Source organism: Lynx canadensis, chromosome F2 (assembly GCF_007474595.2).
Source record: "Lynx canadensis isolate LIC74 chromosome F2, mLynCan4.pri.v2, whole genome shotgun sequence".
Classification (NCBI taxonomy): Eukaryota; Metazoa; Chordata; class Mammalia; order Carnivora; family Felidae; genus Lynx; species Lynx canadensis.
In genome coordinates this window covers 47,239,376-47,266,048 of record NC_044320.2, presented here as the reverse complement: position 1 = coordinate 47,266,048, position 26,673 = coordinate 47,239,376, and the positions used below count along the sequence as shown (strand labels likewise).

General features: G+C 34.7%; 1 long non-coding RNA gene across 1 annotated transcript; it reads right to left on the bottom strand.

The window, feature by feature from the left end:
• Nucleotides 1-7,575: 7,575 nt before the first annotated feature.
• LOC115506485 lies at nt 7,576-21,844 on the bottom strand. The gene is made up of 3 exons (XR_003966401.1): nt 21,830-21,844; nt 20,853-20,854; nt 7,576-7,677 (listed from the first exon to the last, which is right to left on the bottom strand). It is a non-coding gene; the product is annotated as an uncharacterized LOC115506485 (long non-coding RNA).
• Nucleotides 21,845-26,673: the final 4,829 nt, after the last annotated feature.

Here is a 26,673-nt window from a genome sequence, read left to right as displayed (position 1 = left end):
AAGAAAAACCATTAAGACTGCTTGCATCATGTTTGCAGTTGTCCTGTTGGCTAAAGCAAAGAATCAGGGCAAACCCAGAGCCACTGTGGGGTAGACTACCAATCTACTACATTATCTGTTAAAATGAGATTCAAAACATGGGGTTCTTAGGAGGACTAGGAAAATGGACTAAGAGAGATAACATGAGCACAGGGGACACCTAAAAGCCCTCAGCCCAGTGGTCTGAGGTTGTATGAGAAAAACAGCTACCTTCTAAGGGAATTTAGCAATACAGAATCATCTGGGAAGAGTCAGGTTTTAGTTTGAGCAACAAGGAAAAGAAAAATTTCTAACCTGGTGAATAAGGAAAAGTTGAGGGAATAGGGAATTTTGATAAGAACTGACCATGATTTCCTGAGGGCTTTGGGACCTGAGAATGAGATCAAATTAAGCGATTAAAAGCCAAGTGATAAGGAGTAACCTGAGAGTTTGGGATTTATTCTGGAGATCGATTATAAGAGGAATAAATGTGTAAAATAAGTTTTCACATACAGGAACCTTGCTGAGGAGATATCAAAATGGGATATTGTGTTTGCCATAACCGGGTAAAATTATTAAAGGAATAGACAAATAGAGTGATTTCAAGTTTGCCAGGCTCTTAGTGGATCTAAACAAAGACTTTTTTTTTTAAAGCTTATTTATTTATTTTGGGAAATAGAACATGAACCCAGAAGGCACCAACAGCATGAAGCCTGATGAGGGGCTCAATCTCACGAACTGTGATATCATGACCTGGGCCGAAACTAAGAATTGGGACAACTAACTGACTGAGCCACTTAGGTGACCTTAGCTGAAGACTTTTCATGACCAATAACAAATGTTGAAACTACTGTGTGTAGCCCTTTAACACTGTTTTCAATCCAGAATGCTATTTTTCACTCCTTAGTAAGCACAGCCACCAGAGACTCCCCACCATTTTAGAACTTCAAAGCCTACATTTTCCCCCCTTAGTGAACTATTGAGAGTATTTCTTCTTCTAGCATGTGTTCACCTGACTGATAAGTAAGAATGGCTTTGTCTTTTTATTTATATTTTTGAGACTCTTGTTTATTTTTGATAAGAGCATTATAAGATGGTCACACAGCAAGTGCAAGTGGTGACTTGGTGACTGTTCCAGTTGGGGGTGGGGAAGTTATCATGGGAGTGAGGGTGGGGAGGGCATCTTTTCAGAACATGCAGATTTCCACTGAGGATGTGTGACAGTCAGAAGGGAAAGTTTAGAGCATTCAGACCTCCGGGCCTCATGCTTAACATCCAGAACACAAACTTTTTAATAAAAGATATATTTTATAGTGCTTGCTTTGACAGCAGATATACTAACATTGGAACAATATTTAATTGGAACACTTGAGGATTGTCATGGCCCCTGTGTCAGGGTGACATGCAAATCCATGAAGATATTGCTTATAAAATATATGCTACTAAGGGCTATCAAAGTACTCTACAGAGGTAGTTATTTTAAGTATAGACCAAGTACAAATCCGCCCAATTTATTGATATCTACATTTAGATATATATTTCTAAACATTCTTATTTTATCATCCTAGTAATATATAGATTAATCATCTATGTATATCTAAAATAATGAATTTCTTTATTTGCAGGAGCTATTTATTTTTCCATATAAATAGATGATTTCCAATTTAACAGTTTTAATGTCATTTATAAATAACTCTATAGAAGTGCCCCTGATTTTAGCAGACTAAAATTTTGGGAATAAGTTCATGTCTACCCTATCCATAAACTTCATGATTTTAAAAGTCTTTATCTTACTGCTCAGCCTTTATCTTTCCAGTTAAAGGAATACTCATTTGTAGTCTGTCATTATCCAGAAGGTTCCCCATACCCTTGATCAACAGTAGAAAGGTTAAGCTTCACTTTCTAAATCAGGACCTGAAGGAACTTGATAAGAGACAGCCAAAGTCAGGGATCATTAATCACTATCATGCAAGAAAAATTGAGAAAAGTATCAAGAAATACAGCATTGTAATTTGGGACTTTTCTTCCTTTTTTTTCATTGAAAATTTCAACCACATAGTTTAAGAGAATAAAATTTAAAATTTTTGAGTTACTAAGTAAGGCTTATAATAGTCTTTCAAAATAGCACAGATTTGGTATAACATTTTTTAGTAAACTTGAGGTTAAATTAATTCTCTTTGTGCATAATAGACTCACACAAAGACTTGAAAACCTGGAATTTTCTTACATTCTTGTCTCTCCATATCCCTTTATATTTCTTCTTATCTCTATCTCCCTACTGCCAAAAAGGATATCCTTAACTATCAAACTATATCTAATATCTGTGTGATATTTCCATACCTGTTGAGGATCTGAAAGAAAGACTCTTACAAATTTACTTTTGTAATATTTTGCTTGAAGTAAATGATGGGTTTAATGAGTTCTGCAACCATACTGGGATGGGATTGTGATTGGAGAAAAAGAAGAAAGGAAAGAGTGTGTGTATATGTGCATGCATATGTATGTGTTTATGTTAGAGAAAGAGCAAGAGTGAGAGCAAAAGATATTAAATATTTTTGAAGGATATAGCACCTATGTTGGATATATGATTTTGGAGAATTTAGACAATTGGGAGATGGTGCACGGGAGACTGTTGATGCTATGGGTGTGGATGAGCTCATTCAAAGAAGGTGTGTGGAATGAGAATCAGAAAAATCCTGGAACAATTTTTGTTCAAATATATCAAAACAAGCTTTAAGTAGTAAGAGCTTAATTTGGACTGATACACAGAAAATTGCTATCTGATAAATAGGAAGCCCTATGTGTTGATAGCCATTTTGTATATTTGCTTATAAGTACACACAATTTTATTAAAGAGATATTTTGAGGGACGCCTGGGTGGCACAGTCAGTTGAGCAGCCAAGTCTTGGTTTTGGCTCAGGTCATGGTCCCAGGGGTGTGGGATCTAGCTTTGAGTACTCTGTACTGAGCATGGAGCCTGCTTAGGGTTCTCTTTCTCTTCCCCTCTGCCCCTCTCCCCTGCTGCTGCTGCGCACGCTCTCTCTCTCTCTCCGTCTGTCTCAAAACAAAATAATAAAAAAGAAAAGATACATTTTTATAGCTGGTAAAGAGTCAAAGAGGATCATCAACTCTTTGCAAAGGAACATCTTCTACTCTTTCTTCAACTTACTTATGGAAAAGGTCTGAAATATCCCTCATAATCTTTGCTTGTATTCCAATTGTCGATTTTAGTTTTATGTTACTTTTGAACCAATGGGATATGATTCAAATGCTTCAGACCAAGTAGGGAGTGTTCAATAATTGCTTTTTAATATTTGCCTCTCCTAGTACTCTTCCTGACTACCACTGAAGCCTAAAGCAAACCTTTGTTTTTAAATTCATACATCTTAATGGCAACTGTCATCAAGTTATATTGTATTATATAGTCAGCTGCATTATGTTGTGAATATAATAAAAATTATTTTTGTAAAAATTCTGAACTTATGTAATATAAATAAATGGAAACTGAACACAGACTTAAACTGCCACACGATTACCCTGACTCTTTGCAAAATACCTTTTCTTAAGTGTAGAAAAATAACCTTGAGGCCTAAAGCTGGGGAGAAACTTCTAAAACAAGATTTTAAAAGTATAAGTTGGTAAGGCTAGAAATATGGATTTGACTACATCAAAATTAATGATACCTATTAACAAAGAATGCCATAGACAAATATGGACAGACTATGACAGAAAGGAAAAGGACATTTTCAGTGTCTAAAACTCACAAGGTATTAATATGTACTCTATAAAAAGATCTTTTGCACACCATCAGAAAGCATGAAATTTATAAAAAATGGACAAAGTAGATGAATTAAGAGTTTAGAGGGACACCTGGGTGGCTCAGTTGGTAAGTGTTCAACTCTCCATTTTGGCTCATGTCATGATGTCCCAGCTTGTGGAATCTAGGCCCCATTGGGCTCCACTCTGACACTGCAGAGCCTGCTTGGGATTCCCTCTCTCCCTCTCTCTCTGCCCTTCCCCTGCTTATGTGTGCATGCTCTCTCTCTCTCTCTCTCTTTCTGTCTCTCTCAAAAGAAATTAAAAAAAAAAGTTCAGAGACAAAGAAGACTCAATGGCTAACAAGTATATCAAGAATTGCTTTTTCTTATTAGAGAAATGTAAGGTAAAATTAGAGAAATGCAAAATAAAAAAAGGTAAATAATATGACAAAATTACAATATGATAAACACTGGAAAGATTAATACTAAGTACTCTTGAGGTTGTGGAGAGATGGGAATTCTTAAAGGGGAAATGTAAACTGGTGAGGCTCTGCTGAGTCAGTCTGACTGAATTTTATTAAATCATGTATTTGTATCCCCTAAAGCCCGATATTCCACTCCTGGATATTTAGCTCAGAAATGTTCTTACATAGGTCTATAAAATGGCATACATAAGATTGTTCACTGTAGGGTTATCTGTGGCAGCTGGGAGTTGGGGCATTAGTCACTACAATAGTATATTAAGCTCTGAGAATCTGCATTATTGAATACTTAGCAGCAAGGAAGCAAAAATCTATTCACAGAGCAACATAAATCTCAAAAATGTGGTTGAGTGACAGGAGCTGATAAACAGATTTATGAAACATTAACATTTATATCGGTTTATAACAGTATTTCCTCTTCACCCAAACACAATATAAATTGTAGGATATACCTATATATAATTATGTATTTATATGTATAATTGACTTATAGTTGACTTATATATTTAATATATGTGGATTCTATTGATATACGGTTGATACACAATGTTACATTAGTTTCAGATGTACAACACAGTGATTTGACAACTCTATACATTATGCTATGCTCACCACAAGTATACCTATCATCTGTCACCTTATGATACTATTTTAACACATTGGGTATATTCCCTATGTTGTATGTTTTACAACAATCTTCTTATTTTGGTGCAGTCCCAATAGTTTAATTTTGCTTTTGTTTCTCTTGCCTCTGAGGAGACATATCTAGAAAAAATATTTCTATAGCTAGTATCAAAGAAATTAATGACTATATTTCCTTCCAGGACTTTTATGGTTTCAGGTCTCACATTTAGGTCTTTCATCCATTTTGAGTTTATTTTTGTATATGGTGTTAGAAAGTGGTCTAGTTTCATTGTTTTGCACGTAGTTGCTCAGTTTTTCCAACACCATTTGAAGAGACAGTCTATGTCCCATTGCATATTCTTGCCTCCTCTGTCATAGATTAACTGATCGTATAATCATGGCTTTACTTCTGGGCTCTATTTGTTCCACTGATCTATGTGCATGTTTTGCCAGTACCATACTGTTTTGATTACTACAGCTTTGTAATATAACTTGAAATCTGGAATTGTGATACCTGCAGTTTTGTTTTTCTTCTTCAGAATTGCTTTTGCTGTTCTGGGTCTTTTGTGGTTTCATACAGATTTTAGGATTATTTGTTCTAGTTCTGTGAAAAATGCTCTTGGTATTTTGAAAGGAATTGCATTAAGTCTGTAGATTGCTTTGGGTAGTATGGACATTTTACCAATATTCCTTTTTCCAGTCCATGAGCATACATTTCCATTTATCTGTGTTGTCTTCAGTTTCTTTCATCAATGTTTTATAGTTTTCACAGTGTAGGTCTTTTACCTCCTTGATTAAGTTTAGTCCTAGGTAGTTGACTATTTTTGGTGTAGTTGCAAATGGGATTGCTTTCTTAATTTCTCTTTTTGTTGCTTCTTTATTAGTGCATAGAAATGCAATGGATTTCTGTACATTGATTTTGTATTCTGTGACCTTACTGAATTCATTTATCAGTTCTAGTAGTTTTTTGGTGGTCTTTAGGTGTTCTATATATTATGTCATCTCCAAATAGTGAAAGTTTTACTTCTTCCTTACTACTTTGGATGCCCTTTATTTCTTTTCATTGTGTGATTGCTGTGGCTAGTACTTCCAGCAATATGTTGCATAAAAGTAGTGGGAGTGGACATTCTTGTGCTGTTCCTGACCTTAGGAGAAATCTCTGTTTTTTACTTTTGAGTATATTGTTAGCTGTGGACTTTGTGTATATGACCTTTATTATCTTCAGGTATGTTCTCTCTAAACCTACTTTATTGAAGGTTTTTATCATGAGTGGATATTGGACTTCATTAAGTGTATTTTCTGCATCTATTGAAATGATTATGTTTTCATTCTTATTGGTGTGATCTATCATATTGATTGATTTGAGAATATTGAACCACTCTTACATCTCAGTAATAAATTCCACCTGATTGTGGTGAATGATTTTTTTAATGTATTGTTGCATTTGGTTTGCTGATATTTTGTAGAAGATTTTTGAATCTATATTCACCAGAGATATTGGCCTGTAGTTTTCTCTCTTTTTTACCGTGACTTTATCAGTTTTTGGTATTGGGGTAATGCATTGTTTGTAAATTGAATTTGGAAATTTCCCTTCCTTTTATATTTTTTGGAATAATTTGAGAAGAATAGGTCTTAACTCTTCATTAAATGCTTGGTAGAATTCCCCTGTGAAGCCATTTGGTTCTGGACTTTTGTGTGTTGTGATTTTTTCTTTTCTTTTCTTTTTTCTTTTCTTTTCTTTTCTTTTCTTTTCTTTTCTTTTCTTTTCTCTTCTTTTCTTTTATTACTGATTCAATTTTATTGCTAGTAATGAGTCTGTTCAAATTTAATAGTTCTTCTTGAGTAAATTTTGGAGACTATATATTTCTAGAAATTTATCCATTTCTTCTAGCTTGTCAAATTTGTTGGCATATAATTTTTAAAATCCTTTGTATTTCTGTGGTGTGATTTGTTATTTTTTCTTTCATTTCTGATTTTGAGTCCTCTTCCACTCTTTTTTTTTTGATGAGTCTGGCTAAAGGTGTATCAATTTTGTTGATTTCTTTGAAGAACCAGCTCCTGGTTTCATTGATTTGTTCTTTTGTGAGTTTGCGTGTTTGTGTGTGTGTGTGTGTGTGTGTGTGTGTGTGTTGTTTTTTGTATAGTTTCTATTCCATTTATTTCTATTCCAATTTTTATTATTTCCTTCCTTCTACTGATTTGAGGTTTTATTTATTTTTAGCTCCTTTAGGTATAAGGTTGGGTTGTTTATTTGAGATTTTTCTTGCTTCTTGAGGTAGGCCTGTATTACTATAAACCTCCCTCTTAGAACCGCTTTTGCTGCATCCCAAAGATTTTGGGCCATTGTATTTTAATTTTCATTTGTTTCCATATTTTTTTTATTTTCTCCTTGATTTCTTCAGTGACCCATTAAATGTTTAGCAGCATGTTATTTAGCTTCCATGTATTTCTACTATACATATTTTCTTTGGTTGGTTTCTAGTTTCATAATGTTGTGGTCAGAAAAGATTTATGGAATGACTTTCATCTCTTTGAGTTTGAGACTTGTTTTGTGGCCATATATGTATGTGATCTTTTGGAGAATGTTCCATGTGCACTTGAAAAGAATCTGAATTCTGCTGTTTTAGGATGGACTGTTCTGAATCTATCTGTTAAATTCATCTGGTCCAATATGTCATTCAAAGCCACTGTTTCCCTGTTGATTTTCTGTTTGGACGATCTGCCCATCAGTCTAAGTGTGGTGTTAAAGTCACCTATTATCATTGTATTACTATTTATTACTTCCTTTATGTTTGCTAATAACTGCTTTAAGTATCTGAATGCTTCCATATTGGGTGCTTATATATTTACAGTTGTTATATTTTCTTGTTGGGTTGTCCCCTTCATTATTATATAGTCCTTCTTTGTCTCTTTCCTTTGTTTTAAAGTCTCTTTTGTCCAATATAAGTATGCAACCCTTCTTTATTTTCCCATCCATTTGTATGATAAATGCTGCTCTATCCTTTCACTTTTAATCTGCATGTGTGTTAAGGTCTGAATTGAGTCTCTTGTAGGCAGCATATAGATGGCTCTTGTTTTTTTATACACTTTATCACCCTGTGTCTTTTGAATGGTGCATTTAGTCCATTTACATTCAAGTAATTATTGATAGGTATGTATTGCCATTTTGTTACTTGTTTTATGGTTGTTTTTGTGATTTTTCTCCATTCCTTCTCCTGCTTTCTTCACTAATGATTAGTTGGCTTTCTTTAGTGATATACTTGGATTTTTTCCTTTTTTTGTATATTACTTGTTTTTGTTTTGTGATGTTCATTTGGTTTATATGGAATATCTTCAGTATATAGCAGTCTATATTAAGTTGATATTTGCTTAAGTTTGAACCCATTCTTTACTCCTCTCCCCCCCCCCTCACATTTTAGGTAGAGTATATGGTGTCATACTTTACATCTTTTTATTTTGTGATTGTTTGACTGAATTTTACAGATATACTTATTTTTACTGCTTTTGTGCTTCCTATGTTCCTTACTGTTGCTTATGGCTTTTCCTTTCCACGCAGAGTCCCCTTTAATATTTCTTGTAGGGCTGCTTTAGTGGTCATAAATTCCTTTAACTTTTTCTTGTCTGGAAAACTCTTTATTTCTTCTATTCTGAATTATAGACTTGTTGGATAGAGTTTTCTTGGCTGCAGATTTTTTTCCTTTCAGCACTTTGAAAATATAATGCTACTTCCTTCTGGCCTGAAATGTTTCTGTTGAAAAATCAGCTGATAGCCTTATGGAATTTCCTTTGTATGTAACTTCTTTCTTTTCTCTTGCTGCTTTTAAAATTCTCTCTTTATCACTACTTTTTGTCATCTTAATTATTATGTGTCTTGGTGTGGACCTCTATGGATTGACTTGGTTTTGGGATCTCTGTGCCTCTTGGGTCAGGATTTTGGTTTCCTTTCCCAGATTGGGGAAGTTTTCAGCTATTATTTCTTCAAATAAATTTTCTGCCCCTTTTTATTTCTTTTCTCTTTCTGGGATATCTATGATGTGAATGTTATCATGCCTGATCGTGTTGCTGAGTTCTCTAGTTGTATTCTCATTTTGCATAATTTTTTTTTCTCTCAGCTGATCAGATTGATTACTTTTCATTACTCTGTCCTCCAGGTAGCTGATTTGTTCTTCTGCTTAGTCTAGTCTACTATTTATTCCATCTAGTGCATTAAAAATTTTTTTGATGTTTATTTTTGAGAGAGAGGGAGAGCTCAAGAGGGGGAGGGGCAGAGAGAGAGAGGGAGACACAGAATCCGAAGCAGGCTCCAGGCCCTGAGCAGTCAGCTCAGAGCCCTATGCGGGGCTTGAACCCACGATCCATGAGATTATGACCTGAGCTGAAGTTGGATGCTTAACTGAGCCACCCAGGTGCCCCTCCATCTAGTTTATTTTTAATTTCACTTGATTGTGTTCTTCATCTCTGATGGGTTATTTTTAATCTCATTGCTAAGGGTCTCACTGATGTCTTCCATTCTTTTCTCAAATCCAGTGAGTATCTTTATGATCATTACTTTCAATTCGTTGTCAGGCATATTACTTATCTTCATTTTGTTTAGGTTTCTTGCTGTGTTTTTGTCCTGTTCTTTCATTTGGGATATATTCCTTTGTCTCCTCATGTGTCTAACTGTGCCTGTTTCTCTGTGTTAGGAAAGATAGCTATGTCTCCTGCTCTTGAAAGTAATGGCCTTATGAAGAAAAGGTCCTATAGATCCCTGTGTTCCCTGTTTGCTAGAACCTGGTGCTTCAGAGATGTGTCTTGTGTGTTATGTGTGTGCTTTGCTGTTGTGGCTCAGTCACTTTTTATCTTTTCTGCATCCGGTCATCATCAATGCCTCTCTTTTCCTGTTGTGTGCAGTACTTGGTTCCTGTGATATTATTGGGTCAGTCTGGGGCCACCTTAGGCTTGAGTTGAGTCAGACCAGGCATTTACCAGAGATGCAGTAGCACCAAACTGTCACGTACTTTCCTTGTGTTGTCCTCTGTGAATCTTTCATTGGTGGGCAGGGCCTGTAGTCTAACTGCTTCTGTTCCTCTAGCCTTCTACTGGGGCCCCAGTCTGACTTGTGTGTGTGATTATCTCTCCCTCCCTCTGGGGCAGTGGTCATTTTGGAGTGGTACCAGCCACTGTGGGGGCTGATTGCACACTTCCAGGCCTGTAGCACTGCTCTGAATATTCTCTGGTCAAGAGATTTTTGGAGAGGATGGATCCATTGATGCACAGTGTGGGAGGCTGGGCAGTGCTACTAGCAACCTTTGCATGCCTGGTCCTGTGCAGTAGAGGCCCTGTAGCACTGGGATTGTGGTGGGCTGTCTGGAGGGGTGGATCCCTGGAAGCACATGGCAGGTGAAGGTGGGACACTGTGGCAGTGCTAGAAAACTTTGCATGCCCTTGTCCTCTGTGGGAGGGGCACTGCAGTGTCTGGACTGAGGCAGGCTGTCCAGATGGGTGGATTAGCAGAAGCACAGTGCAATGAGTCATGTAGTGTGCTCAGACGTTAGGTAGGTATCTTTCAAACTGCTGCTTTTGTGTTGTATCTCCATTGCCTCTTTGTTGTGCTGTCTCTTTAACGGAGGGGACTCCATTTCTTCTCACCCTCTCAGCTCTCCCAGAGCTGAGACTGCTGATTTTTAAAAATTCCATATTTTAAGTCCTACTGGTTGTAAGAGCTCATGAAATTTGGCCCCTCTTGTGCACAAAGTCAACGTTATGGGTAATCATTTTTCCTGTGTGTTAAGCCTGGTGTGATCATCTATTTCTCCCCCCTTGCCCTGCCAGAGGTGTTGCTCCCTACCGTATACATTCCCACAATCTGTTTGGTTCCTGACTCTGTTTCTGCCCTTTCTACCCTCTGCCATGTGGCCTCTTTACATTTCATTGTGGACTTTATTCTGTCAGTTTTTGGATAATTTTCTCAGGTATTTACACTTATGAGAGTGTTATCTAGTTGTATCCATGGAAGGAAGTGAGCCTAGGTTGCCCCTACTGTTACATCTTCCCTGGATGTCCTGTTCATATGATTTTCATCCTTTGTTTTGTTGATGTGGTGTATCATATTAACTGATTTGCAAATATTGAACCATCCTCGTATCCCAGCATAAAACCTACTTGATCATGTTAAATGATTCTTTTAAAGAATTGTTAAATGTCATTTGCTAATATTTTGTTGAGGATTTTTGCATCTGTGTACAACAGGAATATTGTCCTGTAGTTTTTCTTTTTGTGGTGCCTTTGTTTGGCTTTGATTTCAAGGTAATGCTGGTATAAGGATATATACTAAACATGTTATTGTGGGTGCCTGTGGGGGAGTAGCATGGGAGTGAGGTTTGGGCAAGAAAGACAAAATTACTGTGAACAAAATAAGACATAATAGGAGAGGTATCTTTAATGGGTCTATAATATGTAATATCCTGCAAATAGAGGGATATGATGAACCCAGCATGCTTTTCAAGATCAACCAAGTGATTAATTTTAAAAAGTTAATCATGAAAAACCTAATTACAAAATTTATTTTGGGGGCACCTGGTAGGCTCAGTTAAGCGTCTGACTATTGATTTCGGCTCAGGCTATGATCTCATAGTTGTTGAGATTGAGTCCAACATTAGGCTCTGTACTGACGGTGTGGAGCCTGCTTGGGATTCAGTCTCTCTTCCACTGTCTCTCTCTGCCTTTCCCCCCTTCAAAAAACTCACAATTTATTTTTAAGTGTATCATAGTTTCTAAAGGATTTAATGAAAAGGTATAAGATTATGTATTCTAATGCTATCATTTGAATGTACTTTGTTTTGAATGTGTGATCTTTCTCAAGCTTGAACAATTCATGCAGAGAAAAGTGGTTTAAATCATAGTCCATTTAAGGGAATGGATATGCAGTATTAGCAAATGTAATTCCTAACAAAGGATGAATAAAAATGACTCACCTTTAGACATGTATTAAAATTTGTGTTAGCACTAAATGAACAATATAAACAAAAATGTAATAACACTCCAATCAAAAGCCAAATGAAAAACACTAACACCTGTATAATTTCTGTTGAACCTATCAGAGTATATGATCTCTCTTTCTTTTTTTATAAAGCAATGAAGTTCATACACATTCACTTAGGACTACAATCAATATTTATTGGTAATGCTCCTATTTTGTTTCTAAAACTTCCAAGTATTCACCATAATGAGATTTTAAGTAACTGCCTAAGGCAATACAGATTTTGTCATAAATAAGAAATTAGCTACGGCAAAAAGAGCAGCATAGTAACATGTGTTGGGCAACTGTTCCAGTTTTTCTTAGCCTGAGCAGAGTGTTAGTCTCTGCCATTATCACACATTTTGCAGGCAACTTGCGAAGTTTTGTTATGATTGTGTTTTCTCTTTCTTGTAAATAAGTCTTCATATTTTCAAGTAGTTATTTTTGCTTTTCTCCCTCCAAACCACCCTAATAGAGTCTCTGTAGTAGAGTATACTTTACTAAAGCCCTAAATTAACTGTTTTCCAGTATAAGTACTAGAGCTAGCTTTTCACAAGTTTTGCTAAACCCAATTTCAAGATAGTAAAGATAAACCGGCAATCTTATTGGCTGGTTCCTTATTTCATTTTTTCTTCTTCACTCAAGTAAAGTATAAAGTAAAAGATGTAAGAGAGTAATTTATATAGCCTCCAAATCCATAGTTTTTGGACCCCACATTGAACCCCCATTTGCTAGTTTTTCCTATTTTCTGCTGATAGAAATATCTTCTCAAGATTTCTCATGACTCTTCCCTTTACGAAATTTTCAAACTTTATTATTGTCCAAGCCCACAGTCCTCTTCTGGTACTCATGACCTTATATAATTGAATCCCTGTTGCTGTGACAGAGTGTTAGGTGGAACTTTCCCTGGTTTCAGAGATACTATAGTGATCCCAGGAGCCAGGGGGAGTATAGATGCAGATCAGCTCAGCAGGCCAGGGAAATGAATTGCAGCACGGATTCTGCCATCCTCTCACGTTCATGCCAAAGCTATATGAAGGGAGGCTGCTTCTGATGGAAATAACCAAACTCAATACTATGTGCATTCCCTCTCTTCTCCCTCTCAGTGCTCCTCCTACCCTAAGCAATCTGAGAATTGCTTAAGAGAACACAGATGGAGAGCTTCAATATGTGGATTTGAAGAGTACCAGGAAATAACCCCGTATGCCTAACAGGCATGAGACTGGTTGGAGTGTGGAGAGAGAGGCACTGTGGTATAAGCTTCACTTCCACCCATTGGAGGCAGAGTGCATTTCTCATTTTCTAGAGTTGGACTCCCAGCAAGAAAACGGTGTTTAGATGATAAAAGAAAATCATGAGTCCCAATGGAGAGAGTCTTTGTGGAGATGATCCCACTGAAATCCAGGGGCTAAGAAGTGGCTGTAGTCTAACACAAAAAACAAGAGCCAAAAAGGTAAAGTCAGCATTTGAGCACATGTTACAGAGTAGGAGTACTGAAGCCAGTACAACTGTACCAATCTAGTAGGATCTTTTCTACCCTTTCCTTTTTCCTGACTCCAGCCTTGCCGTAACCAGACATGACAGAGTAAATTCAGGGGAAGCCAAGGACAAAAGGGGAAGGAAAGAAACCAAACACACTTAGAGTCCCCGACTATAGATTCCAAAACTAAATTAGATGAAAACTGGCATAAAGGAGGCAGACTTTTGTTTACAATGTAATGTTGAAGATTTAATATCAGACACGATTAGACTTTTTAAATTGTTTTTTAATTGTTTTTAATGTTTACTTTTTAGAGAGAGGCAGAATGTGAGTGGGGGAAGGGCAGAGAGAGAGAGGGAGACACAGAATAGGAAGCAGGCACAGAGCCCGACACGGGGCCTGAACCCATGAACCATGAGATCATGACCTGAGCCAAAGTTGAACGGCGAACAGACTGAGCCACCTGGGTGGCTCGATTAAACTTTTATAACCTGTAAATATTTCTGTGTTAGATCGGAGATTGACTAGAACAGGTACGGAGTTTGCTTGCCCTCTCCTCAAGAGCGAAGGAGGAACTAGGTGACACGTAAAGTTCTGTAAACCTATGCCCTCTTCTGTACCTCCCCCCATGTGAGTGATCAGTAAGGGTACAGTGTTTTCTTTTTCACCCACCTTTGTCTACTGCCCCTTACTGTTTTATAAATACTTATGTGTATTATGCATATTTATGGAAAAGAGTTTGCGCACTGAGTCAAGGCTGAGGTTTCAAAATTTAAAAATTATGCTTCTGTATTTTCTCCTACTTTGGGCATTATCTTTTCTCTAAGACAGTGATTGCCACATACTAAATTGGGGGCAAAGTTGACAGAGAGCAAATGGTACAAGAAAGTGGGCGAAAAAATTACCATTGGCTAATATCTTAAAATTCTGTCAGATTTTGGCAGAGACTGTTGGCTGTCTTCCTTGAGTCCCTATACCCGTTCTCCCTTACTTAGATATTGTAAATAGAATTTTAACCTGGGAACATGGCTGCTTAGCTAACTAATACATTTTTCAGCCAAGTTGGCCATAGAATTAAGTTCTGTCCGTTGGAGGTATGTAAAATGATGAATTCTTCCATCAGGTCAAGTACTTAAAGAGTGCTCTTCCTGTCTCTCCTTCCATTTTGTGGTTTGCAAAACAGACATGGTGGCAATCCACCTTGTGCCTTGCGGATGAAGGTGGTGAGTGTGCTTTGCCTGCAAAAGGAGCTACAGGGTCAGCCCTGCAGTGCTTAAACCCAGAGTGCCACATAACAGAGCTGTGAACTTATATATTTAAGTGACTGTTATTTTGAGTATCCTGGCTAACACAGCCACCAAAAAGATGATGACTTTCCTATTAATCTTGCAAGTTGGAATATTTGGATCAATGCTTACACACTTAATTCAATTTTCAAACGATTAATATCGTATTAATCTTATACATGACTATTAATTTGATATAGATAATAGACACAATTTCAGAAAGTAACATCTTGATTCTATTATTATGTAAAGGTAGAAACAGGACAAAGTGACTATTACCACCATAATTATTTCATATTGTTCTAGAAGTATTAGTTAATGCAGTAAGACAGGTAATATTTATATGAATTAAAACCTTTGGTAACAAGAAAATAATCATCTTTCAGGACATTATGATGACCTAAATAGAAAACTCAAAGAACTAAAATGAAAATCCATTTGAAGTTAAAAAAAAAAAAGAGTTCACAAAGATGTTTACCATATGAATAAAAAAGTCAATAGCTTTCTATATACCAGCAGTAATCCATTTGGGAATCTGATGGAAGCAAGACTTCTTTCATGAAAGTAATAAAACTGTCGAGAAGAAAATTTTAAACTATATTAAGAAATAGAAGGTGAAAATAATATGAGATAGGTGATTTTGTTGAATGGGAAGACTAAGTCTTGTCTACACATCATTTCCCCCAGTTTTTAGCTATGCTTTGATTTAATTCCTCTAAAATTCCTAATGATATATTCTGGAACTTGAAAAGTGATTCTAAATTCTCTGTGTGAATAAATGAGTTTTTTCTTTTTTCCATTTGGTAAAATATTTGTGTTTCGGATTCCAATTTAATGAACTATCTTTTCAGAATTTTGAGATGATTGTTGGATCACCTATTGAAAGCAATTAGCTTATCAGTTACTCATAACAGGTTGGATTGGCAAGGTACAAAGAGCATGCATAGGTAGAGAGCCTGTCCCAGAGTCAAGTGGAGAAGAGTTAACACTAATAATCCAAATTAAAACTGGTGTTTATTCTTACTAATGAATTAAGGGTACACTTAAAATATCTTGGAATATGTAGCATTTTATTTTAATAACGATTATACTTTATGATGTTATTAATATGTTGAAATCTGTGCTGTGTAGTCACTTATAGAGTATATCAACATATTTTGTATGAATTTTATCTTGATAAGCCTGGTTAGAAGAATGGTTAGGATGAGAGAAGTTAAAATAATTGTTTTAAGTGAAACAGCTAGTAGTAATTCTTTTGAGTACTAGTCCAGTGCTCATTCTATTATCCCATGTTTTGCATTTCCACCTTTATCTCTGAGCAATGATGTGGTCAGGGAAATACTAAAGAACATCCATGAATTGAGTATAAAGCATCTCTTCCCATCTTTGTTTTGAATCTAACCTGTAAGTCAGAGCTATTGATCTTTCCTTATCTTCCATTCCTTCAGTCTATAGTGATTGTCTATTGATTTCTCTTGCCTCTCTTTATTATTCTATGCTGGCTGCTTTTTTTCTTTTATCAATCCCAAGTGTTGGTATTAATTGAGTTATTGGTTTTCTTCTCTTTTTATTATAGTGTTCTCCTAGAATCTTTTTACTATTATTTACCCGTGTCTTCTAAGTCAATGTATTTACCTTCAGATCCTCTTTTGGAATCCATTGAGATCATTGTCTTCTCAAAATACAGGCTTTCTCATTGCCCCTTATTTTATATATGAAAAACTTTAGCCTCAGAAAGCCTAAGCTACTTGCTCAAGATACTTAAAATAGAATGTGGCTGAATCAGCTTTTAGATCCAGACTTGTCTTTAAAGTATATTTTATTTACCCTATAATATTACAGAGTACCTATAACCTCCTTCCTTTTTTTTCTCTCTCTCTCATTGTTCTGCAGACTTTTCTCAGTCAGAAATTATGTCTTGGTTCTTCTTTTCTTTCTTTCTTTCTTTTTTTTTTTTTTTTTTTTTTTTTTTTTTTTTTTTTTTTTTTTTTTGCATTCTAACATCTAGCAAAGTATCTGGCACATAGAAGATGTCCTCTAAAAGTTTGGACAATAAATGATCATAATAATTCCAGGGCCCATATTTTATGTCGGTAATGAAATAGTATGATTATAAAATGTAGAAGACCAATTTACTCCTTTTATATCCCACTCACTGATAACATTATTTTGTTCCACCTGTTTTGTCCAGCCTATTCCAGCGACACACAATATTTATTTCTTTCTGGAATAAAATGAAATACAACCAGAGCTTTGGCTGCTCCAAATTACAGAAGGTAATTGATCATGGACACGTTCACTAAGCTGAAGCTAGGAAATGACCTTACTGCTTAACTTGGGTGCTTTCCGTAATAACAGCTGCATACAGTCACTGCAAATTAGTCGGCTACAGAAGCAACATAGCTCATGCTATGAAGGATTAACTACAGGAATCACCACAGTAGGAGAGTATTCTGCTACAGCTGTGATAGCCATTGTAGCTGTAGATTTTTACACGGTTTTGCCTGTTTTGAATCAGTGAATTCTTTAGAGAACTCAGTCTGTGTGAGGGAAAATGTAAAACAGCGCATTTGCTACAATTCACTTTTATTGCCCCAATCACACTACAGTGACCTCATTTGTCCACTGTAATTTGCTCGCCTCTCCCAACATGCTTCTTGTTCTAATGTACTAAATCCTCGTACAAGTATTGTAAGCCTATAGCAATTTTCTGCAAAGTTAAATTAAGTTGAGTAACATTTCCCCACTGTTCAAAAATTGCCTATTTCCTAAAATATAATCTGATGTTAATCTGTCTCTTTGGCTTACCTGTCTCCATAATTGGAACCAATCATGCCGGATTCCTTAGCATCACTTATATTTAGTTGGTAATACCATTCGATAGGTTAAAAAATAATAATAAATAAATAAATAAATAAATAAATAAATAAATAAAGATATTGATGTTTTCACCAACTGAAGCCAAAGTTTGAAATGATGCTTTTTGAAAAATGCAAGCATATGGCTTTATTTTTTAAAATCCCATTCATTACATAGCCCCCTTTGATACATTTATTCATTTACAAACAAGACATTAAACTGAGAAATCATAATATCTACAAAGGAGGAGGAGAAGGGATGAAATGAATTCAGCAGGATTTTTTTCTTCAGAATCTTGGTCTTTGTTTGATTTCCACCTGTTGGTTGGGATATAAAAGTGGAAGAGTTAAATATAACTTATTTGATTTTAATATTTCAGAATCCCTTGGCATATGAAGTTCTCAAGCTACAAAAACATGTAAATTTTATTTTCTGAGCACAATATGCTCATCATAGTTTATAGAACTTCTCTCTTTTATCTCAATTATAAACTTCAGTAAGTGCCTTTTTCCTCTGTTTAGAATGTCACCCCTGATTTTTACAGATTTTTACTGGTCCAAATCCCAATCCCCAAAATATTTGTGTATTCATATACATTTTTCATAAATTCTACAAGACTGTATGCTATTTGAGAGCAACTTTTTTTTCCTTCTTTATATATTTACCAACTGCAGCATTCAGCAGAGGGCTTTGAAATAGCTGGTATCCTCTGTAAGCGTGAGTAGAACTAATTTGTCTTTGTCAAATAGACAGATGACAAATATCACATGTTTAATATTGAGAAAATAGGGAATTAAGTGGAATTTGTGTGTAGAAGAATGATAAGCAAATCAATACAAAGACCTATTATTTTTTGATTTCGACCAGTAGGAAAAGACAGGCTATGGAAATGACAAAGTTATATAAACTTCAGCTTGGATGAACTAAAAGAAAAGTGAAAGTAGTTCAAGATTATAGATTATTAAGAATAAAATTAGGTGAGAAGAAAAGGACATCGATATCAGAAATTATTTGATATTCATTATTAATAATTCTATGCTTCAATAATTTGTTTACTTACCCAAGGACTCAATATACTCCAAAGATACAATGTTGAGTAAGATTCAAAGCTTCCCTCAAAAGCACGTCACACTGTAGTAGAGTGAAATAAACAAGTTCAAAGATTATTTTTAAGAATCCAAATAAAGAGGAACAAAACATTAAATATACCTTCAAAATAGCATCTTTATTCTCAAACATATTCTAGGCCAGTGGAACCAATGGAGACAGTTACTAGTAGAATTATTTGCTCTAAATTTCCCTTTTCTTTTCCATGACAAGGTTCACTTGGAAAGAAAAGAGATCTGTCAAAATACTTTTGCTGCATTTCACATTAAACTGTTCTTCATAGCCATCCTGCAGTGTCCAGATGTCTGAGGGTAATAGACCTGTGTATTAGGAAACAAATCTGAGCACATGGGGAGTCTCCAACTGAGAATTTCCCTGAAGGAAGTGCGTGTGTGGATACACTTTCTCAGTCCTATCAGGGAAGTCACAGAGCCATTTCACATTGACAGTGACAGCAGGATGTGATTCCTGTGGTGTATTCTACAAAGCATTGGGACTACTTAAAATATGTGTATGCATGCTCAAGTCAGATAGCGTGCAGACTAACAATCAAACTCGGAGGTGCCTGCAAGGAAGAGGGAGGCAATTGAATTGATGTCAGTTTTTTCCTTCAAAATTGGAATAATTCTAGCTGAGATGGGAAACTGATTTTGATATGACTGTCTTTACTCCTAACAGTTTGGGGGTGGGGGGTAAAAATTAAATGTCTTTAGTATCTATTTTATATCAGGTAATACCCTAGGCACTTTTATTATGATCAACTCATTTAATACTTACATCAATCTTGGGAGATAGGTATAATTATCCCTCTCTTATATATATTGAATTCAAGCTCAATTACACTGGTAACTAGAACTTAGGCTCAAACCCAGGTACATTTCAATGTAAAGTCTTCATACTTACTTATAATGTAGTCAGTTTCAATTGTGAGGAGGAATAATGAATAGAAAGTACTTAATCACTAGTTAAACCAACATGTTACAAAGATGATTGAATTCCACAAATAGGCTATATTCTTTAAACAATGTCCCAGATTTATAATTATTACAGGCTACAGAATCTTCTTTTGGGGATCCTGAATACCATCAATCATTTGTTTACTTCACAGGTAAAATTTTTCATTCAATTATGTGTAGTCACACAGCAAAAGCTATAGAAGAATATTTGTAGGTTAGAATTAAGAATCACAAGGAAATTTCAGACCCAACAGCTAAGCAAATACTAAAGAAGATTACTAAAGATATTTATAAAATCTTTTGCCAAGAGATTTAAAAGTAAGAGAACTAGGGGAGCATGGGTGGCTCAGTCAGTTAAGTATTGGACTCTTGATTTCAGCTCAGGTCATGATCCCATGGCATAGGATTTAGCCCGCACTGGGCTTTGTGCTGAGAACATGTAGCCTGCCTGGAATTCTCTATTTCCCTCTCTCTCTGCCCCTCCCCCACTCACACCCTCTCTCTCAAAACAAACAAACAAATAAATAAAGTAAGATAACTAATGAAGATTTCTTGGAATGCTTTACATATAATCCATGGAGATAGTGGAGGATTATTTGATTTTTCTCTAAACCATTTTTCATTCTTATTCTCTTGAGAATTTTAGTTATTACAAGCTTCTTACTAAAATTTTTTATATGCTGTATCACATTCTTAGATTCTTAACTAAATTTGATACATCAATATAAATTGTTACCATTTTGCTATAAATGTTACAAAATAGCTAGTTTAAGTATTATTAAAATGATCACATTGGTAATGGACAGTCTCTCATTTTTGCATTTTTCTCCAGATTTATTGAAACATATTTGATATACAGTATTGTGTAAGTTTAGAGTGTATGGTACAATGATTTGATTTACATATATCATGAAATTTTTACCACAATAAGTTTAGTTAACATCCGTCATCTCATATAGATAGAAAAATATGTAAAATACACATTTTTTCCTTATAATGAAACTTCTTAGGATTTACTTTAACAACTTTCATATATCTAATAAAGTGTTAACCACTTTATTAGGTTGGTTTATTGGTTTATTAGGTTGTTAACCACAACCTGATCTCTTCTATTTTTTTGGGGGGGGGGGTCCATATATAAGTGGGATCATCAGTATTTATCTCACTGCTGGCATTTCACTTAATATAATGCCCTGAAGGTCCATCCATGTTGTCATAAGCGACAGGATTCCCTAATTTTAATGGCTGAATATTTCATTGTGTGCATATTTATGAACAAAACTTCTTTTTGTTCATCAGTGGACACTTAAGTTGTTTCCATGTCTTGCCTATTGTAAATAATGCTGCTATGAATATGTGGTGCAGATATCTTTTCAACCTAGTGTTTTTATTTCTTTCAGATATATTCACAGAAGTGGGATTGTTGGATCATATGGTTATCCTATTTTTAATTTTTTGAGGAATCACCATACTATTTTCTATAGTGGCCACACCAATTTATAATCCCAGCAGTAGTGCACAAGGGTTCCCTTTACTCTACAGTAGCACTTACTATTTCTTGTGTTTTTGATGCTCACCATTCTAACAGACATAAGGTGATATCTCATGTGGTTTTGATTTGCATTTCCCTAATGATTACTGATATTGAGCATCTTTTCAGGTACCTGTTGGCCATTTGTATATCTTCTTTGGAAAAATGCCTGTTTTTGAATAGGGTTGCTTGTGGTTTTTCTACTGAATTGTAGGAGTTCTATACATATCTTAGATATTAACTCCTTATCAGATCTTTGGTTTGCAAATACTTTTTCTCATTGCATAGATTATCTTTTCATTATGTTGATTGTTTCATTCTGTTGGTTTGATATAGTTTGATATAGTACTAGTTTGATATAGTACGACTTGTTTATTTTTCATTTTGTTGCATGTGCTTTAGGTGTCTCCAAGAATCCATTGCCAAGATCCATGATACGGAGATTTTTTCCTATATTTTCTTCTAGGACTTTTATGGTTTTTAGGTCTTTATTTAAGTCTTTAATACACTTCCAGTTGATGTTTGTGAGTAGTGTAAGATAGGGGTCCAGATTTATTCTGTTACATGTGAATATCCAATTTTTCTAGAACCATTTATTAAAGAGACTCTTTTACTTATTATTCTTGGCTCCTTTACCAAATATAACTTGATGATATATATTCTTGGGTTTATTTCTGGACTCTCAATCATGTTTCATTGGTCTGTGTCTGTTTTTATGACAGTACCACACTGTTTTAATTGCTATAACTTTATAATACAGCTGGATCAGAAGGTATTATACCTCCTGCTTTGTTCTTTCTCATGATTGCTTTGGCTATATGGGCTCATTCGCAGTTTCATATAAATTTTAGGATTATTTTCTACTTCTGTAAAAAGTGACATTAGAAAAAAATGGCATTGGATATTTGATAGGGATTGCATTGAATCTATAGATGATTTGTGGTAGTATTGACATATTAACAGTATCTTTTTTTTCAACCCATGAATATGGGATGCTCTTGAATTTATTTGTGTCTTCAGTTTCTTTCATCAGTGTCTAATAGTTTTTTTTTTTTTAATTTTTAAAAAGTTTATTTTGAGAGAGAGAGAGTGAGCGAGTGTGGGGGAGGGGCAGAGAGAGAGGGAGAGAATCCCAAGCAGGATCTGTGCTGTCAGCACAGAGACCTTTACAGGGCCAGAACCCACAAACCATGAGATCATGACCTGAGTTGAAACCAAGAGTCAGACGCTTATCCAACTGAGCCACCCATGTACCCCAGTGTCTTATAGTTTTTAAAGTGGAGATGTTTCATTTTCCTACTTAAGTTTATTCTTGTTGATGCTATTGTAAATGGGATCATTTTCTTTATTTCTTTTTCAGATTTGTTGCTAATGTATAGAAACACTAGTGATTTTTGTATGTTTTTCTATCTTGCAACTTTACTGAATTTGTTGATTATATCCAACAGCCTTTAAGGTTTTCTATATTTAAAATCATGTCATCTTTAAATTGAGACAGTTTTACTTCTTTCTTTCTAATTTTACTTATTTTTTAACTCTTTCTTGCCTGATTGCTCTAGCTAGAACTTCCAGTACCTTGTTGAATAGGAGGGGTGACAGCATCCTTTTTGTTCCAGATCTTAAAGGAGAGCTAGTAAGCTTTCACTGCTTAGTCTGGTGTTAACTATGCGCTTGTCATATAAGGCCTTTATTATGTTGAGGTACAATCCTTCTATACTCGATTGTTAAGAGTTTTTAATCAAAAATGAATTTCAGTTTTACCAAATGCTTTTCCCATATCTATTGAGATGATTCCTGATATTTTTTCCTGCATTCTATTAATATGATATACCACATTGAATGATTTGCATATATTGAGACATTCTTGCATCCCAGGCATAAATCCCACTTGATCATGGTGAATGATTTTATTAATATGCTAGTATTTTATTGAAAACTTATATTTGAATGATAATAAGATGAATATAGATATAGTCATCAGGGATAATGGCCAGTAATTTGTTCTGCCTGTGATATCAAAATAATGCTGCCCTCATAAAATGAGTTTGGAAGTGTTCCCTCTTCATTTTTTTGAAAAAGTTTGAGAAGAATTGGTTTTAATTGTTCATTATGTGTTTGGTAAAATTCACCAATAAAGCTGTCTGGTCTTGGGCTTTTCTTTGTTTGGAGCTATCTGATGACTGATTTAATTTCCTTAATAGTAATTAGTCTGTTCAGATTTTCTTTTTAATTCTGATTCATTATTGGTAGGTTGTATGTTTCTAAGAATTTTCCAGTTTCTTCTAGGTTGTCCAGGTTGTTGGCATACAGTAGCTTCTTATAATCCTTTGTTGTTCATAGTAGTCTCTTATGATCCTTTGTCCTTCTTTGGTATCAATTGTAATGTTTTTTTATTCATACTTTTGCTGATTTCAGTTTTGATTGTCTTTTTCTTGGGTGGTTTAGCTAAAAGTTTGCCACTTTTGCTTATCTTTAAAAAATTAACTTTTAGTTTCATTGATATTTTCTGTTTTCCTGTTCATTATTCTTTTTATTTTTGCTATCATATTTATTATTTGTTTTCTTATAATGTCGGAACAGATTTGTTCTTCTTTTTCCTGGAAACTTAAGGTGTAGAGTTAGGTTGTTTATTTGCAACTTTTGCTTAGAGATTTATTGCTATGAACTTCCTTCTTAAAACCACTTTTGCTCTATCCTTTAATTTTGTTATGTTGTGTTACCATTTTTGTTGGTCTCAAAGATATATTTTTATTTCCCATGTATTTTCTTTTTTGGTCCATAGGTTGTTCAGGAAAGTGTTAAATTTCTATGTATTCATGAATTTTCCAGTGTTCCTCTTATTTCTAATTTCATAACATTGTAGTCAGAGAAGACACTTGGTATGATGTCCATTTTCTTGAATTTGTTAAAACTTGTTTTGTGGACTAAGATATGGTCTATCCTAGAAAATGTTCTATGTGTCCTTGAGGAAAATGTGCATTCTGTTGTTGTTGGATAGAACGTTCTGTATGTCTGTTAGACCCCTTTGGTCTACAATGTTGTTCAAATTTGTTGTTGTTTTATTGATTCTCTGTCCTAATGATATATCCATTGTTGAAAGTGGGGTATTAAAGTTCCCAACTATTATTATATTGCTGTTGAATTCTCCTTTTAGCTTTTTTTTTTACTTGAAAATAATACTTTTGTTTTTATAAAGTAATTTGCCTCTTGGCAAGTGTAAGAAAAAAATGTTATAAAAGTTTGACTATAGGAAGTAGTTGGTTTTCACATATCAAATAATATGAAAATTGGAATTCATGAAAAGGAAAATTAATACCACAGGTAGATTCCTAGGGTCACTTGACTAGCTTGACATTAAATGAGAAGTCATCAATGGCAATATTTACTTTAGAAATACATTTCCAAATCAAGCAAACTCAGATGGGTATAATTTCCTCAAAGTGAAAAAATAAATTGTGAAATAAACAGAAAATAAATGCCCTAATACCTCTTCGCATTAATAGTATATTTTCAAAAAACTTAAATAATTACAATTTATTTTACATATGAGGCATTTAAAAATCTTTTGTCAAGGAATACACAAATGGATAAATCTTAAGAAAGAAAAGAAAGAGAAAAACCAGCAAGGAGACTTGTGGTTCCTATGAAGAGGTGAATTATTCTTCTTCACATGACTTACCTCCTTTTTTATTAGAACATTGCCTGGTGGGTGCAAAAGCAGCAACAAAAACAACACAAATTTTTACAAGCTCTAAATCAATTAGCTTTTGTAGAAAAAATAAAGACAAATTTATCTGAATAGAATGAGGTGGTTATTAGATACTGGGAAAAGGCTTGAGCAGGAAAGGTGAGAGAGATTTCAAAAGGTATTAGGGAATGCCATTTTATTTTATAAGTTTTAACACTAAATGAAGGCTTGATTTGGTAATCATTATCACTATCCATGTTTTCACTGACTTGTTTTGCAACTAGTTTTCTTTACAATTAGGCAGTAGGTTTTCTTCACTGTAAATAAGCCAGTTGGGTTACTTTCTCTGCCTCAGGAGGTGGTGATATGACTTGATTTTATGTCCAACTGGAAAATAATAATATTTAAATACAGCACTTTCCACACAGTAATTGTTAATAAATGTTAATTTGATTTGAAGATTGCACTTATTTCATGGAAAGTAATAATATTTTAACTTAAACTGTCAGTTTAATAACAGGTTGAAAAATATTTACTATAAGATCAATTGGGGAAAATACTATAATTATACATTAACTAATTCTGAGTAACAAAGTAGATATCTTGCTAATCAAGTTTTAAAAAACAATAGAATGGATTTTTTTTGCAAAATACATAAATATTAAGTAAATGAAAAACATAAAAAAACTAAATCTCTCTAACAGAAGAGCCAAATTAGATTTTAACCCTTTACTCCAAATAAATATGCTAAAAATCCTAGTTGGGAAGGAAAATAAGCAAACTTTGAAAATAATCCTTCTAGACATAAAAAGTTAATGATTTTTTAGAAACCGTTTTCAGGGGCGCCTGGGTGGCTCAGTCGGTTAAGCCGCCAACTTTGGCTCAGGTCATGATCTCGCGGTCCGTGAGTTCAAGCCCTGCGTTGGGCTCTGTGCTGACAGCTCAGAGCCTGGAGCCTGTTTCAGATTCTGTGTCTCCCTCTCTCTGACTCTCCCCCGTTCATGCTCTGTCTCTCTCTGTCTCAAAAAATAAATAAACGTTAAAAAAAATTTTTTTAAATAAAAAAAAAATTAAAAACCGTTTTCAATTTGATTATAGGCCATAAATAATCACTTACAAACAAAATATTTAAGATTTTTAAAGTAAATTGGGGCCCAATTTAATACTGACAGCATATCCAAGTCACAAGCATACTTTGGAATGATAGAATGATAATCCATAAATTGCTAATTATTCTTGGTTTGGAGTATGGTTGATACACAGTGTTACATTAGTTTCAATTGTATCATGTAGTGATCTGAAAAATTTATACATTATGATATGTTCACCACAAATCTAGCTACCATCTGTCCTCACACACTGCAATTAAAATAACACTGACTGCCTTCCTTATGCTGTGCCTTTTATTCCTGGGACTTATTCATTTTCCAACTAGAAACCTGTATATCCCTTGTGCCATCACCTATTTTGTCTAACCTCCCAACCTTCCTCCTTTTAGGCAACTATCAGTTTGTGCTATATATTAACCATTTGCTTTTTTTTTTTTTTTTTTTTAGATTCTACTTATGGGTGAAATAGCATAGTATTTTTTTTTCTCAGTCTAATGTATTTCACTTAACATGGTCTCCTCTAGCTCCAGTGATGTTGTCTCAAATGTTACAGTCTCGTCTTTTTTATTCTTCAGAGCTTCATAATATTCCATTTTATATATATCCTACATCTTCTTTATTCATTTGTCTATTGATGGACACTTGAGTTGCTTCTATACTGTGGTTATTGTGAATGATACTGCAATAAACATAAAGCTGCAAAAATCTTTTTAAATTGGTATTTTTGTTTTCTTTGGGTAAAAACCCAAATGTGGAGGGGCGCCTGGGTGGCGCA